We start from the raw sequence: 14,293 nt of genomic DNA on the forward strand, positions 1-14,293 counted from the left end.
TTTCAAAAAATATTCATAAAACATTCTTAGAATGTATCTGTGCTATCTGGGTCTTTTTTAGATACTTGATTTGTTGTCTTAATCTGCATTTTTCTGAATTATATATTCGCTTTAATGATACCATTGTTACTTTCTCTTCTGTACATGGTTTCACTATTGTTGCTTTGTCTGCTGTTGTTGAAGGTTGTGCTGAAAATGTAATAATGATAGCAATAATATTACATAAATATGAATAATTTTTTATAACTTACAATATGCAACAAAAGAGTCTTCTTCCTGTTTTTCTTCGCTACTAAATGGCAATGCATTTGGCCTCAATCGAATTAATGACGGATTTGTCCTATCTAAAGACTCCTCCTTAAAATGAGCGGAACAAATACGTGCACTGGATGAAATAGATTGATCAATACGCAAAATATCTATCCACAAATTGCGAATAGTGCTATTCTTTGGAAAACTAAAAAATACACAATAAAATATTTTAAATAACTATCAAAAACATCAACTAATATTAAAGCTTCTTTAAACTTTAAATAAATACAAAATCTATATACTTAACCTATGAAACGTAACTTTTGGAATATTAAGTTGTTTTTTCCAATTTTGGCAGTCAGAACGATTTTTATTGGGTTGTCCGGAAAGTCGGTGCGGATTTTAGAGCAAAATTCAAATGAAAAATTTTTTTAGTTATAAATAATTTTAATTTGCAATGTATGCACCATTATTTTGCACAATACTTTTCCATCTTTCGGGTAATTTCATTATTTCTCTCTCGTAAAAGTTCTGGTTTTTTTCGGCGAAGAAACTGTCCAAGTTTTTGAGGCGTTCCAAAGAAGCAAAGTTCAAATCATTAAGGGAGTTTTGCAGCGACCGAAATAAATGATAATCAGAGGGTGCAATATCGGGGGAATACGGTGGATGAGGCAAAACATCCCAGCCAAACTCCAATAATTTTTGCCGAGTCTGCAAACTTGTATGAGGCCTGGCATTATCATGTTGAAAAGCGTGCGGCACCCAAACATCGAGCTTTTTTATCATTTGAAGTTTGCTTAAATGTTCGGAAACAGTTGACTTGCCTATTTTTAACCTTGCTGCGATCTCCCGAACTGTGATTTGCCGATCGAAATCGATTAAAACTTTTATCTGATCGACATCCGTGGTAACTGGCCGACCAGAACGAGAAGCATCTTCAATATTTATTTCTCCTAAACGAAATTTAGCAAACCACTTCTGGCACATGCGTTCGCTTACAGCATCCTCTCCGTACACGGCACATATTTTTTTTTGAGTTTGTGTCGCATTCTTGCCTTTACGAAAATAGAAAAGCATAATGCACCGAAAAAACACGTTATTTCCTTCCATCTTTAAACTGATGCCAAGAGGAATATCTTTATTTAATTGTGATAACTATTATCACTAAATATGCGTCAAAATGTCACTTATTAAAATACGTACGCATCTGACACATTGAATTGAAATAACCTCCTTAAATTTACTTTTGAACGCCATCTATTGAGAAATCCGCACGAACTTTCCGGACAACCCAATACAATGTGGCACGTAACACTGCACCATTTTAATTTAATAAATACTGCTATACTTTTTATTATATTTCTATTATTTTTATATCTGTATTTTCACTCTGATTCTCGCAAAATACATTAGCGTTCTTTATAGCTGAATTGGTTGAGTTTATCTTTTTCCTTTCACACACTGGAAGTCGCACGATACTTACACCGCGCTTGCGCAAACTAATAGCCAATCAAATTTAGGCACACTTTACCTCGTCGCAAGATCTATAGAGAGAAGGTTACCTCAGGCAAACCGGTTGTGGACGAGGGACGATGAAGTAAGGGGGGAGCTAGAAACAGCTTGACGGCGAGGGGCGACGAAGTAAGGGGGAGCTAGAAACAGCTTGTAGGCGAGGGGCGACGAAGGAAGGGGAGTGCATGATGATCTCATCGACAAACAGTAGCTGTCTCTCTCTTTCAAAGTTCTTCCTTTTCTAACTGTTTCTAACTCTGTACGCATTAAATTTTATAATATTGCCAAAAAAAATCACAAGCACGTAGGTGATAAGAGGAAAGATAAAGATAATCAAAGAAGAGTCGCCAATAAATATAAAAAAATTATTAATTAATTTAACGCAATTCACAGATTAATACAACATATATATATATATATATAGATGTATTTTTATTATTATAGATACTTATAAAATTTTATAATCACAATATTGCCGCATATTTAATGATCCCTAATATATACCCCATCATATTTGTTTTAAAGAATTATTTTAAGATTTCAACAGAAACATTTCAATAATATTTTATTAGTAAATATTTGAAAATTGTTAACACTTTGTAAATTTTATCATATAAATATTCACATTTACAATGTTGAAACATATATTACAATTTCATTATTTAAGTTTGTATCATAATAAATTTGTGTATAATGCTTTTTATATTACCCTAGAATTGTACTTACATTTATGAATTTCACAGTTACAATTTCTTGACAATTTTTGAGGTTTTTACAATTAAATATAAAAAATAAATCTTTTTATAGTATTTTTTTTGTAAATAATGCATATAAACAGTAAATATTATTTTAAAAATAATTTTTAAATATGTACTATTTTTTCTTTTATTTTACTACTTTACAAATAATGTTTTTTGTGTATATCCCCAAATTATATTTTATTTTCATTGATATTACAGTCTAAATACGAGTACAAAGCAATTTGTATTACAAATGCATCTGTTGCAGCAATATTTAACATTATAAACGTTAAATATCTACCGCTATAATTTGCAATATATGTAATTTATAGCGCCTTTCTAATTTACTTTTCAATTTTTATTATGCAATTTCCAGTGCTATCAATATTTTACAAAATAAAAGTATTTTTTCGATAAAAACTCAAAGCATTTCTATATTAAAGGAGCGAGAGAAAAAACACTAAAGCGTGCGAGAGAGACAGCTACTGTTTGACGATGAGATCATCATTGCCCCTCTTGCCGCTCGCCCCGCTCAGCATTTGCCCCTCTTGCCGCTCGCCCCGCACAGCATTAGCCCCTCTTGCCCCTCGTCCCTCTTTGCGCATGAGGTAACCTTCTCTCTATAGATCTTTACCTCGTCGCACCGTCCCGCAGTAACTCCATAGAACTTATACTACTGGAAGAGGAATAGCCCATTCAACGCATAAGAAAAATCTGAAGGAGCCGAACGAGAGAGAAAGATATATATGTGCGAAAGAGAAAGGTATATTCATCCTTTTGGTCGTAATGCGCATGTCAAAAAGCTATATAAAGCGCTCGCTTCAAATTGTTCAGAAAATCATGCAATAAAAAAATCTGAAAATTTTAAAATTGCCTGACTGCAACTCGAACTATGTTTGTAATTGTAAATAATCTCGAAATTATTAAATAAATCACTTTATATTAAAGTACAATAGTGAAGTTTTTATAACTTATAATTAAAATAATAATGCAGTTTATTTACTTGAATTAAAATATTATTAAATATTGTTATTAACCAATTGTTAACAAATAATTATATTATGAAATAGTAAAAGAAAACAATAAATAAATGTATTTAATTAAAATAAATATATATTTTGAAATTAATAATCATTCGATTCATTTTGCAAAGATTACATATGTTTAAAATGTATCATTTTCGAGTATTTGTGCCTAATGTATTCATATTGATTTCGGTGTGTTATACATTTCCCTTCATGAAATAATCTAATTTTTATATACATTTCTGCAATGCTTTTAACTAATTCTGTCTTGTGATTATCTAAAAATTCTTGTTCTGATATGTGTTCCAACATTACGGATTGGTTAAAAACTTTTTCAATGATTTTATTGTACGTTGTGTTGATTAATTTTTGTTTAACATTATTTGTTCCAAAAATAATACTTTTGTTTTCCCTAATCGTTTGTTCTGCTGCAAGTGCAACTTTAATAACATCTTCCGAAGGAATAACTAATCCTCCTCTGCTTTTTAATTCAATTAACTTCGGTGTTATTGTTGATGTTAAAAAAGTTGCACATACATGGCATATATTTTTTTGACGCATTAACTTACGTACTACAAATCCACTGATATACTTGACTACTTCTTCAATATATGGAGAAAGCGTCCACAAAGTAGATAAATAGTCGTGGTCAAATACATCAGCAGATATCGCAATAGAACTATCGTTCAATTCATTGAATAACCCATCTGACGATTTCTTTTTTGCAGAAGATACAAATAGAATCTGTATATCATTAATGAGACAATTTCCGGATTCGGATGCCGATATTTCATGCCTAAGTAGCAATCGTTTATAGCTCCATTCTAACTGTTGGGCATTCGGGTTATTATTAAATCCTCCTCTGCTTCGAAGGGCGCTGAAAAATGTCTCTAAGTGATCCTGATTTAATTTATATGTTAACAAATATTTCATGTTTAAATTTTTCAATAATTGAAACAATTCAAAAATATTTGTTAAACATATAATGAAACCAAGGAATCCTGTTTTGCGATTGCTTTCGACAATCGGCAGATTTTGTGAATCTTTAAGATTTTTAATGTAAGCTATAATGTTATTAGCATACCCTTGCAACTCGTTGAAGTTATTAGTTGTGAGAGCAACGTTAAATTTATTTTTCTTCGAAAATTGAGACCTGACATTTAATAAGTCAAATGCATTATTGAACATTGTACAAAACAATGCTGTCTCTTCGGGAGATTTGAAAGTCTGTGGAGCACATTCCTTTGCGAATCGAAGACCGCAACTAACGCTCTCACTAAGTGTTTGTGCTGCCAGTTTAACATTCATTTTGTTATGGGCATACATGATATGTTTTTTAGTTAGTTTTGTACCAGCCCTTAATCCCTCTTCATCTTGCATCTTTTGTAATTGCACAATATACTCCCAAAATATATTTTGACTGTTGCTTTGTAAAATTAATTTATCTCCCAATGTGTTTCTTACTAACTTAATCATATGACAAGGATCGAAAAAACAAAATACTTTTTTATTATTAGCGGGATTTCTAAAATAAGGTTTAAATTGTGGACCTATCTGAAAATTAGCACCCAAACTATTGCACATGCTAATGTTAACAGTTGCTCCATCAAACGTTAAAGAATGTACTCGAACTCCTGTTTCCTCGATTAATTGCAAGCATTTTTCTAATAAGCTACCTCTTTCTTTACCATTCAACGAATCAATTAAAAAGTATCCAAGAGGAATTTTCCAATGTCCGTTTAAAGCTACAGCCATAAAAAAAAGAGCATTCTTCGCCTGCGGTGGATTGTCCATATCAGTGTTGTTATTGACGCCTAAATCAACACACCCATAAAAACGATTGCCGTCATATGTAATTTGTTGACGAATCGCTATCTCGTCAACTACCAAATTACAAATAATAGGATCTTCATTCATTCTTGTTTTATACTTGAGTGCGGTGAAGACTTCATCCGTAAAACCTGGACGACCATTTATGACTGCATACCATTTGCGAATCGTTGAAGTTTCAGGTAAAAGATTATGAAAAGTTTTCCTTACATAATTGTATGCTTTCGAGGAATAAAAATTTAAAGTTAGCGCAAACGCTCTCAATTCTGCAGAGTACTTTTTTTTCATAGCTTTTCTTTGTTTCAACATTCCTTGCATAACTTCGGGCATCTGGGCCTTTATAAATAAAATACATATAACATATATTAGATTTACATGTATTTAAAATACTTTCTTTTATTAGTTTTCAAATTTCATATACACACAATGTGTTTTGTATATGATACATAGATACATTGTACATAGTAAACATGTAGCGCATAGAGAATTAAGTACAACAATTCAGTATAAAAATAACCCAGCAAACACCAAGTTACAGTTATATAATTGTTAGTTGTAACTTGGTGTTTGCTGGAAATATATAAAAAAGTACTAATAATAAAAATACATTTAAAAATGTCGAAGTGTATATAGTTGTGTATATAATCAACTATATAAAAATGTAATATAACTATATAAAAATTGTAAAAAAATTATTTGTACAAATTACATATATACAGAATTTTAGATACAAGTATATCTATTTTTGTACTTTAGATACAAGTATATTTTTCTTGGAATTTACAAATAAACAACCCAATGTAAAAAAGTATCTAATAATTAATTTTATCGAAACTTACTAATAAACTATCTGCAGCTCCATCTGACACTAAATTTTTCTGTTTTAACATTTTTATTAGGTCTTTCATATGCAATATACGTTTTCTGTATCTTCTATTTGCTTGCTGCAATACCTCAATTTTTCTTCGATACTGTACAATATTTGATTTGGCTAAATTTAATGCCCGCTTAGCTCTTCTTGGTGTAGCGAGATGTGGTGACTGAATGTCTCCAACGAATCGAGGCTCAACATATTTTGGCGGAGTTTTGAGAACATTTATTACAGCAGATGCACCTAATAATCATTACCAATAATTTGAGTTGGATCAAATATCCGATTTCAATATTTTTATTTTATAAAATGCAGAAATATCTAATTTAATTGATACTTAATTCCATTAATGCAGTATTTTAAGCAATAAACTGCAATAAATTATTATAAACTTTCATTTTTCAGTAATTATTACATTGATTTAAATAATATAAAATTATGTTATCATTCTTTAATTTATTGCAATTATTGATTTTCAATGACAATTACCTTCTACAGGTACAGGTAATGTATCTTCATCGCTGTTCGTCATTAACGTTTCATCATGCTCCATAACTAGATCATAGTTATTATCCAATCGAAGTGTTGCATCTCTGTCATTAGTAGTTAATGCATCCTTGTTTTTTACAACAGGATCATTGTTATTATCCGACAATCCAATTGGAATTTCTTTGTTACCGCCCATACTAAATGCATTTTTTACTGCAGGATCGTCGTCAAAATTCAGTTCGAAATTTTTTTCAATGAAGTCTCTGCCAGACTCTTCTTGACTTTTATCCGTTAAAGTCTGATGTTTTGACTTCTTTTTCATTTTTCTTAAGTGGAAGAAAGAAGGAATTGCATTGGGTTTTACTATGCGTTTACCCAATTGTGAAATCAAATCTTCATCCTTAAAATGACTTGAACAAATTGTGCTGACGCTTCTCAAATGATGTTCTTCCATTCCACAAAACTCGAGCCATTTCGTTCTCAACTCAAGATTTTTCGGAAACCTGTAAATTGAAAATATTGTTGAAATCTAAATTAAAAATACAGAGCAAATTTATTAATAATATATTATCTTCAGAAATATAACATAACCTATTTTATTTTTCATATTACAATAATTTGTATGAGATTAAGAGAATATTTACTAATTATTAATTTTATTATACACTTATCCATGATACGAAATTCCTTTTTGACGGCGACTACCGCATAAAATGCAATAATTAACCATTTCTTAAAAACTCAATAAATATTCGATTATAAACGACTAGCGTGAATATTTTGTCTTCGGCTATGTTTATTTACACAGTTCGTTTATTCTCGACAGCCAGTTGAGGATCATGCGCAGAAAACAGCAAAGGAAAGAAAAAGGAGAACACTATATCTTCTGTCTCTCTGTTACACCTTCAAATGTTAAGCTGTATTCCCCTTCCAGTAGTATAAGTTCTATGAGTAACTCCCCCCCCCCCCCCGCAACGATATGCTCGGTCTCTATGGCCGGTATTCATAGTCATTTCTTATATTTAAGATCGTCTTAAGTCGTCGTCATCGTCGTCTTAAGATACTAATATGGCTTTTTGATTGGTTCGTAGCATTTTAAGACAATACTTAAGACAATCTTAAATATAAGAACGGACTATGAATACCGGCCTTTATTTCTATGTCTATGACACAAACCTAACTACTAACATCACTATAGCCATCTAGTGTGAAAAATGATAACTGTACATCCTAGAAAATTGATAATATTTTTGACATTTTGACTTTGGACTTTTATATATTTATTTATAGAGCACGTAGAGCAAAAACAAACATACTTTTATTATATATTTTGGGTATGCGCTATCGATTGAGACTATTATCAACTCGATCGGCCCAAGCATTATTGAGTTCCAATAATCTCGGTTCTCTGGGCTCTTTGGGCTCGCGTAAAGATACACGTTCGGTCTTGCGCTGCGCGTGAACTTGGCGCGAGACACTACCGTGTCTCTTGATATATTAATATATTAATATATTATTTTAACAACGTAAATACACCATAACACAATACACGTAAATAACAACCATAACCATAGAAACTGTGTGTTAACTATGAAATTTACGTCTCATGCAAATGGTTGTGATTTCGGTAAAGTGTGGTAAAGAAAATTTTTATATTCGCGTAGACTATAGACAAATCAGTGATTTTTTTATCAAGTCAATGGGTGTTTTCCAACAAGTTACACAGATGACACAGTGTCCAACACGAACTATTCCAACAGTGACACCATGTTACACTGCTCGACACAATAAAAAGCTAAGTACAAGCGTGTAAAATGTCCCAGTGTTACCAACATTTTAAGAAATCTTATAATTTTAAATGATGGTAATACTTTTGATCATAACCTATAAATGTAATAATACAACGATACGAGAGAGCGAGAGTACAAGATTAAAAATTGTGAAGCTCTATCTCTATAAATTTAATCTCAATGGATCATATTTTGGAAGTTAATGGTAAAATACAACATTAAAAAATACAATAAAAAATATGCCATACAAATTTTATTACTTATTATTATCAATAAAACATTTGTTACATATTTTATTATATTTTTCAGAATTCACGTGCAAACATTGTAACAACGCAATTGCTTCATTGGATCATTTTGCTAACATTACTGCTTATTGAAGTATCACTATCACTACTTATCTCAGCAGTTTTAGTCAAAGTAAATATAACCTTACAATTCATCATCTGCAATTCACATAAAAGTAAAATTAAAACAAAATTTAATCAAAATATATCCTCATTCAAAATTTGGTTTACTATAAAAATTAATTACAATAATTTTTTGTTATTACAGTAATGTCAATCTCTTCTAATTTCGTTGTTACAATAATTACAATAATGTCAATCCCTCCTAGTAATAAAAATGGAGAACTATAATGCCCTCTACTGAGATTTTCAGAAATTAGATTTACACTTTATCGTTCCATCAAAAGTTTCACACGGTGAACCACAGTGCAATTTAGCGTGTTCTAGTTGGAAAACACCCAATAATAGTAATACTAACATAAAATTAAGAAAATAATGGCAAAAATAAGAAAGTGTTTTGTTACAAAACGTCACATGAGACGAGTAGTAAAAAAAGAATTAACACACATCTTGCAGTTGAATCGACAGTTAATACAGACGAATAATTTGCCTAATAACATAAAAATAATTATGAATACAAATGTAGATACTGCAAATAAACATAATAAGAAACTTGAACAATGTGAAAACCGATAATGTGATGATAACGTGATTCCCGAAATAATTCCAAAAGAAATTGAGAATGTTACCTTAATACTTTTATGCACAAAATAATGAGACAAATGAATTGGTATAAAGAAAACACATTGGTTTTAAAAAAAGTATGCAGTTGCATGTTGCAAATTACATATTTTTTCTTGAAAGCAACTATTAGCGTTTTCGATTATACAGGATTTGAACGACCCAGGGTTGGTTAATGACGTCATTGCAACCTCTCCACCAATGAAAGACTTGCATTTATAGTAAAATAGTGATTGATCAACCCTGGGTCGTTCAAATCCTGTATAATCGAAAACGCTATATGTGTTTTCTTTATACACCAACTGATTCGTCTCATTATTTTGTGCATAAAAGTATTAAGATAAATTCCCGCAAATTGAATGTTTTACAAGATATTTTATATTTTATGTCAAAATACTATAATTTACAAGCCTCATAACTCGAAAAGTACTTAATAGAAAATAACTTTATTATAGTGTTTTGAAAAGCTCTTGATACCAGCTATTAGATTTTGGAATTAAAAATAGGGTGTTCCATTTAAAAAAACAAAGTTGACCTCCATGACCTTGTCACGTACACCCAGGTTAAACCAATGTCACCATTGGATGTCCCTCTCTGAGTGCAACAACTTTTGTCTGGGTCATTTTCTTTGAAAATCACTTCCTTCAAAGTTCGGGGTGCCCACTTAAAATGGGACACCCTGTATAAAGCCACTGAATTAAGGCAATTTTTATTATATAGCGGACCAGTTGTTTTAAAAAAGATTGCAAACAAAAATATATGCACACATTTCATGGCCTTATTCGAATTTTATGCAGTCCTGCATTATACAGAATTTATAATAATTACTCATTGGAACTACTTGAATACTTTATTAAAAAATATGCAATACATTATGAAAAAGAATATATTTCTCATAACGTTCATGGCCTTATACATTTGCCCACAGATTGCTTGCAACATGGTCCACTTGATTCTTTCAGTTGCTTTAAATATGAGAATTATTTATTTGAGACCAAAGAAACAATTCAGGCTACTAGAAATCCTTTACAACAAATTTGTAATAGGTTAAAAAAACAAGAATATGTGCAAAACAAAGATAATGAAAAAACATATCTAATTTTACATCAGTTATGTACTAATCAATTTTATAAACAAGAAGATTTCATATTCTACAAAACGGTAACCATGATAAAGTTTGAATGTTCGATACATTATTATGATTTAATCTAAGCGCCAATTTTCGGGAGAGACGTCACGGTGTTTGCCGCGCGCGACCACCGATTCGTGTGCTTCCGCTTTCTTTCGTACCAAGCACGCCGGCGGAATAGCCAAGCACGCCGGCGGAATAGCCGTGCCTGCCAGAACGAGTTTGAGCGTCGTGAAAGAGACAGCAAAGGATCTATGTTCTTGTGCGTAAATTGTTGGTCATCCAAACCACACCTTGCTTGTGTTACGTTGAGAGAGAAGATAAATAAAGAAAGTAAGGAAACCCCAGCATTTCCGACCACGTTATTCGCGAAGCATCCTTCTCGCGAGCTCACGTGGGGCCCGCAAGCCGGCAATTTCACAAACATTAATTTGGTCCTTCGAGCCGGATTGTGCAAGGCACACGCAACGTGACTCAGGTGAGCGTGTCTCTCAACGTGAAACCTCGAAGAAATTTGGCGGGATCATCGCGCCAAGACGGCCCACGACGCTAGCAGCGCTACGTAACCTCACCTGCCTCAAGGTCAATTTTTCGAGGTTCGCTGCACAAACACGAGAACAAGAGCGTTTTCAACAGAACAAAACCTCAATCAACCAGGAGCAACCGCAGAGGAGACGCCATGACGGCGACGAGGAATCAACAAGGTCAATTCTTTGACGTCGGGACTCTGGAAGCGGCCCGCCACCAACTCAGGCATATCCACCGATAGGAAGACGACTCGCGCTATTCAGACGGCATCCGATATTGTCGCATGCGCATTTAGTCAAGATAAGGGTGGTTATTCCGCGGTAGTTGCCAACCAGAACTTTCCATTGTGCAAATCTTATTAACGGCGTTATCAAAATGCCTGACGAAGGAAACGCTGCCATTTTTAAGAAACAACGCACGACGATCAAGGCATCGTGTACTAGGATCAAAACCTATGTAGAGTCAATAGTTAATGTCAATCCGTCCATAACAGCGCAGCTCAAAGAGCGCAGGTTAAAATTGGATCATTATTGGTCCGAGTACAATAGGGTTCAATCTCAAATAGAATTAGTTGACGAAAACGATAATGATCGCGTTGCTTTCAAGGAAGCCTTCTATGCCTTGTCCGCCAAAATTCGCGAAACATTGGGGGGCCCTCGTGTGCAGAAGGGGCGGCTACGCCGGCGTCAACAAACGATCGCGAGATTACCAACGCAATGGCGCACGTGCGCCTTTCCAAATTGAACCTACCTACCTTTTCGGGCAAATACGAAGAGTGGTTCCCATTCCTCGATACGTTCAATTCCGTGATACATTTCAACGTATCTCTTAGTCGCAGCCAGAAATTCCAGTACCTAAGATCTTCGCTTACCGGCACCGCGCTCGATGTGGTTAATTCTCTAGAAATTTCGGATAATAACTACGACGTCGCGTGGACTCTTCTCAAGGAACGCTATGATAATAAGCGGGCTATCGTGCAAAATCACATAAAGGCCATAATGGAATTGCCATCGATGACGAAGGAAAACCTCACGGAATTACGCCAAATTGCGGATGGTGCATCTAAACATTCACGTGCTTTACAGGCCTTGCAGCTTCCAACCAATCACTGGGACGCGTTGCTAATATACGTGTTAAGTAACAAGCTCGACACGTTTACACAGAGAAAGTGGAGATCTTCGTTATCAGGCGGTAGGGCTCTGATCTGCCCAAACTTTGAAACAATTTTTTGATTTTGTCAATCATCAATGCCAGACGCTTGGAGACACGGGAAAATCAAACGCGGCTTCAAAGAACACTAATTCACGATCGCAATCCAATCTCAAGCGCCAGGCAAACGTCGCGACAGTCAAAACCAAGTGCAATTATTGCCAAGGCGAACACTCTATATATTATTGGACTATATATTAAGGACTTTCTAGCGCTTCCGATTTCTCGCAGGATATCGGAAATTCACAACCGCAAAATTTGCGCCAATTGCCTGCGGTCGTCAGCGCACAAGCCGACTCAGTGTTCTTCCGGTAACTGTAAGGTCTGTCAAGCAAGGCACAATACGTTGCTTCATCAATCAAGCAACTCGTCCGAATCATCGAGTAGCAATGCAAGCAAGGTCAACGGACCTAAGGCGGATGGTTCTTCGATCGTCCAAGTGACAAACGCATCAGGCTTAATCAACGGAAACGATGTCATGCTATCAACGGCTTTGATTTTCACGTACAACAACCAGGGCATTCGCAGTTCGTGTCGAGCGTTACTAGACTGCGGTTTCCAAGCAAGCTTTATCTCCAAGCGTTTTCTGTCAGTTCTCGGTCTAACGCATCGTTCGCTCAGCGTAGCTATTTCCGGCATAAGCGGCACGGCTGCGACTTCCGCACAAGCTGTTTAAGTCAGACTTCAATCGCGCCTAAGGCCTTATTCCGCCACTGTGGAATACATTGTTGCGGATAGAGTGACAGACAAGCTTCCAGCTTACACTTTGAAACGTGGAGCATTCACTTTTCCGTACAATATCAAACTAGTCAATCCAAATTTCCACGTGTTCTCGGACATCGATCTGCTAATTGGCGCCGAGTTGTTCTGGAACTTATTGTGTATAGGACAAATCAAGGCTTCATCTAATCATCCAATATTGCAAAAGACGCGGTTGGGGTGGATTCTAGCGGGGCGAGTAAACAAACCTGTGGAGTTCGCATCTAAGGTGCACTCTTTCTACGCCTCTATAACATATTCTCAGCTGCATGATCAGCTAACTCGCTTTTGGCGGATAGATGACGGTCTTGACGAGTCAAATACCTACACGATACAGAAAAAGCTCTGTGAGCAACACTTTCTTAACAATGTTTCGCGAAATTCGCAGGGACGGTATATAGTCAAGCTTCCTATCAAGGAAGGATTGCTTAAGAAGCTCGGAGACTCTAGAAGCGTAGCCTTGAAACGATTGAAAGGCCTCGAGAAAAGGTTGAATCGCGATTCAAACTTGAAATCACGCTATACACAGTTCATCGACGAATATCGATCGCTAGGACACATGCGATTGGTGAGCTCACCGCTTGATGAAGAACTCATATCTTTCTATCTGCCCCACTATTGCGTCTTTAAAAATACTGATCAGTCATCAAGGATTCGCGTTGTATTCGATGCATCATGTAAGAGTTCTGCTTCTCCAGCCGCTTCAGGACCGTGGCCGCGCCCTCGAGAGGTCCCGGGACCCAAACCACCGCCCTGTGCTGCTTTTGAAGTGCGTCCATGCCCATCACCTTGAGCCTGGCGCCCTCCCACGGAATGATGCCGCCGATCCGCCCCACGAGCCAACCCAGCGACGCCTCATCTGCGCATCTTACCACCGCCGCACCACTCCTTAGAGAGGTGCCGTGGAATCTAGGCACCGGACCCTCCTGGATCCCGTCGATCTCCTTCGAGACCGCACCCCTCAACAGAGTCAACTGCTCAGCAGTGATCTCTGTCTCAAGGTAGCCCTCTGGTACTGGGTATTCTCTAAACGATGCATTAATGGTGGGACCCATTGTGCAACAGGACTTAGTCTTTATACTGGTTCGCTTTCGCACATTTCGGTACGTTTTCGCGGCCGACGTAATAAAG

At 35.3% G+C, this 14,293-nt stretch overlaps 1 long non-coding RNA gene across 1 annotated transcript; it reads right to left on the reverse strand.

The window, feature by feature from the left end:
* Positions 1-5,720: 5,720 nt before the first annotated feature.
* Positions 5,721-7,894, reverse strand: LOC136998261 (uncharacterized). Its single transcript, XR_010888873.1, has 2 exons — positions 6,720-7,894; positions 5,721-6,473 (listed from the first exon to the last, which is right to left on the reverse strand). It is a non-coding gene; the product is annotated as an uncharacterized lncRNA (long non-coding RNA).
* Between the last annotated feature and the right edge of the window lie 6,399 nt (positions 7,895-14,293).

The sequence above is a fragment of the Linepithema humile genome, chromosome 2 (assembly GCF_040581485.1).
Source record: "Linepithema humile isolate Giens D197 chromosome 2, Lhum_UNIL_v1.0, whole genome shotgun sequence".
In the NCBI taxonomy this organism is placed as follows: domain Eukaryota; kingdom Metazoa; phylum Arthropoda; class Insecta; order Hymenoptera; family Formicidae; genus Linepithema; species Linepithema humile.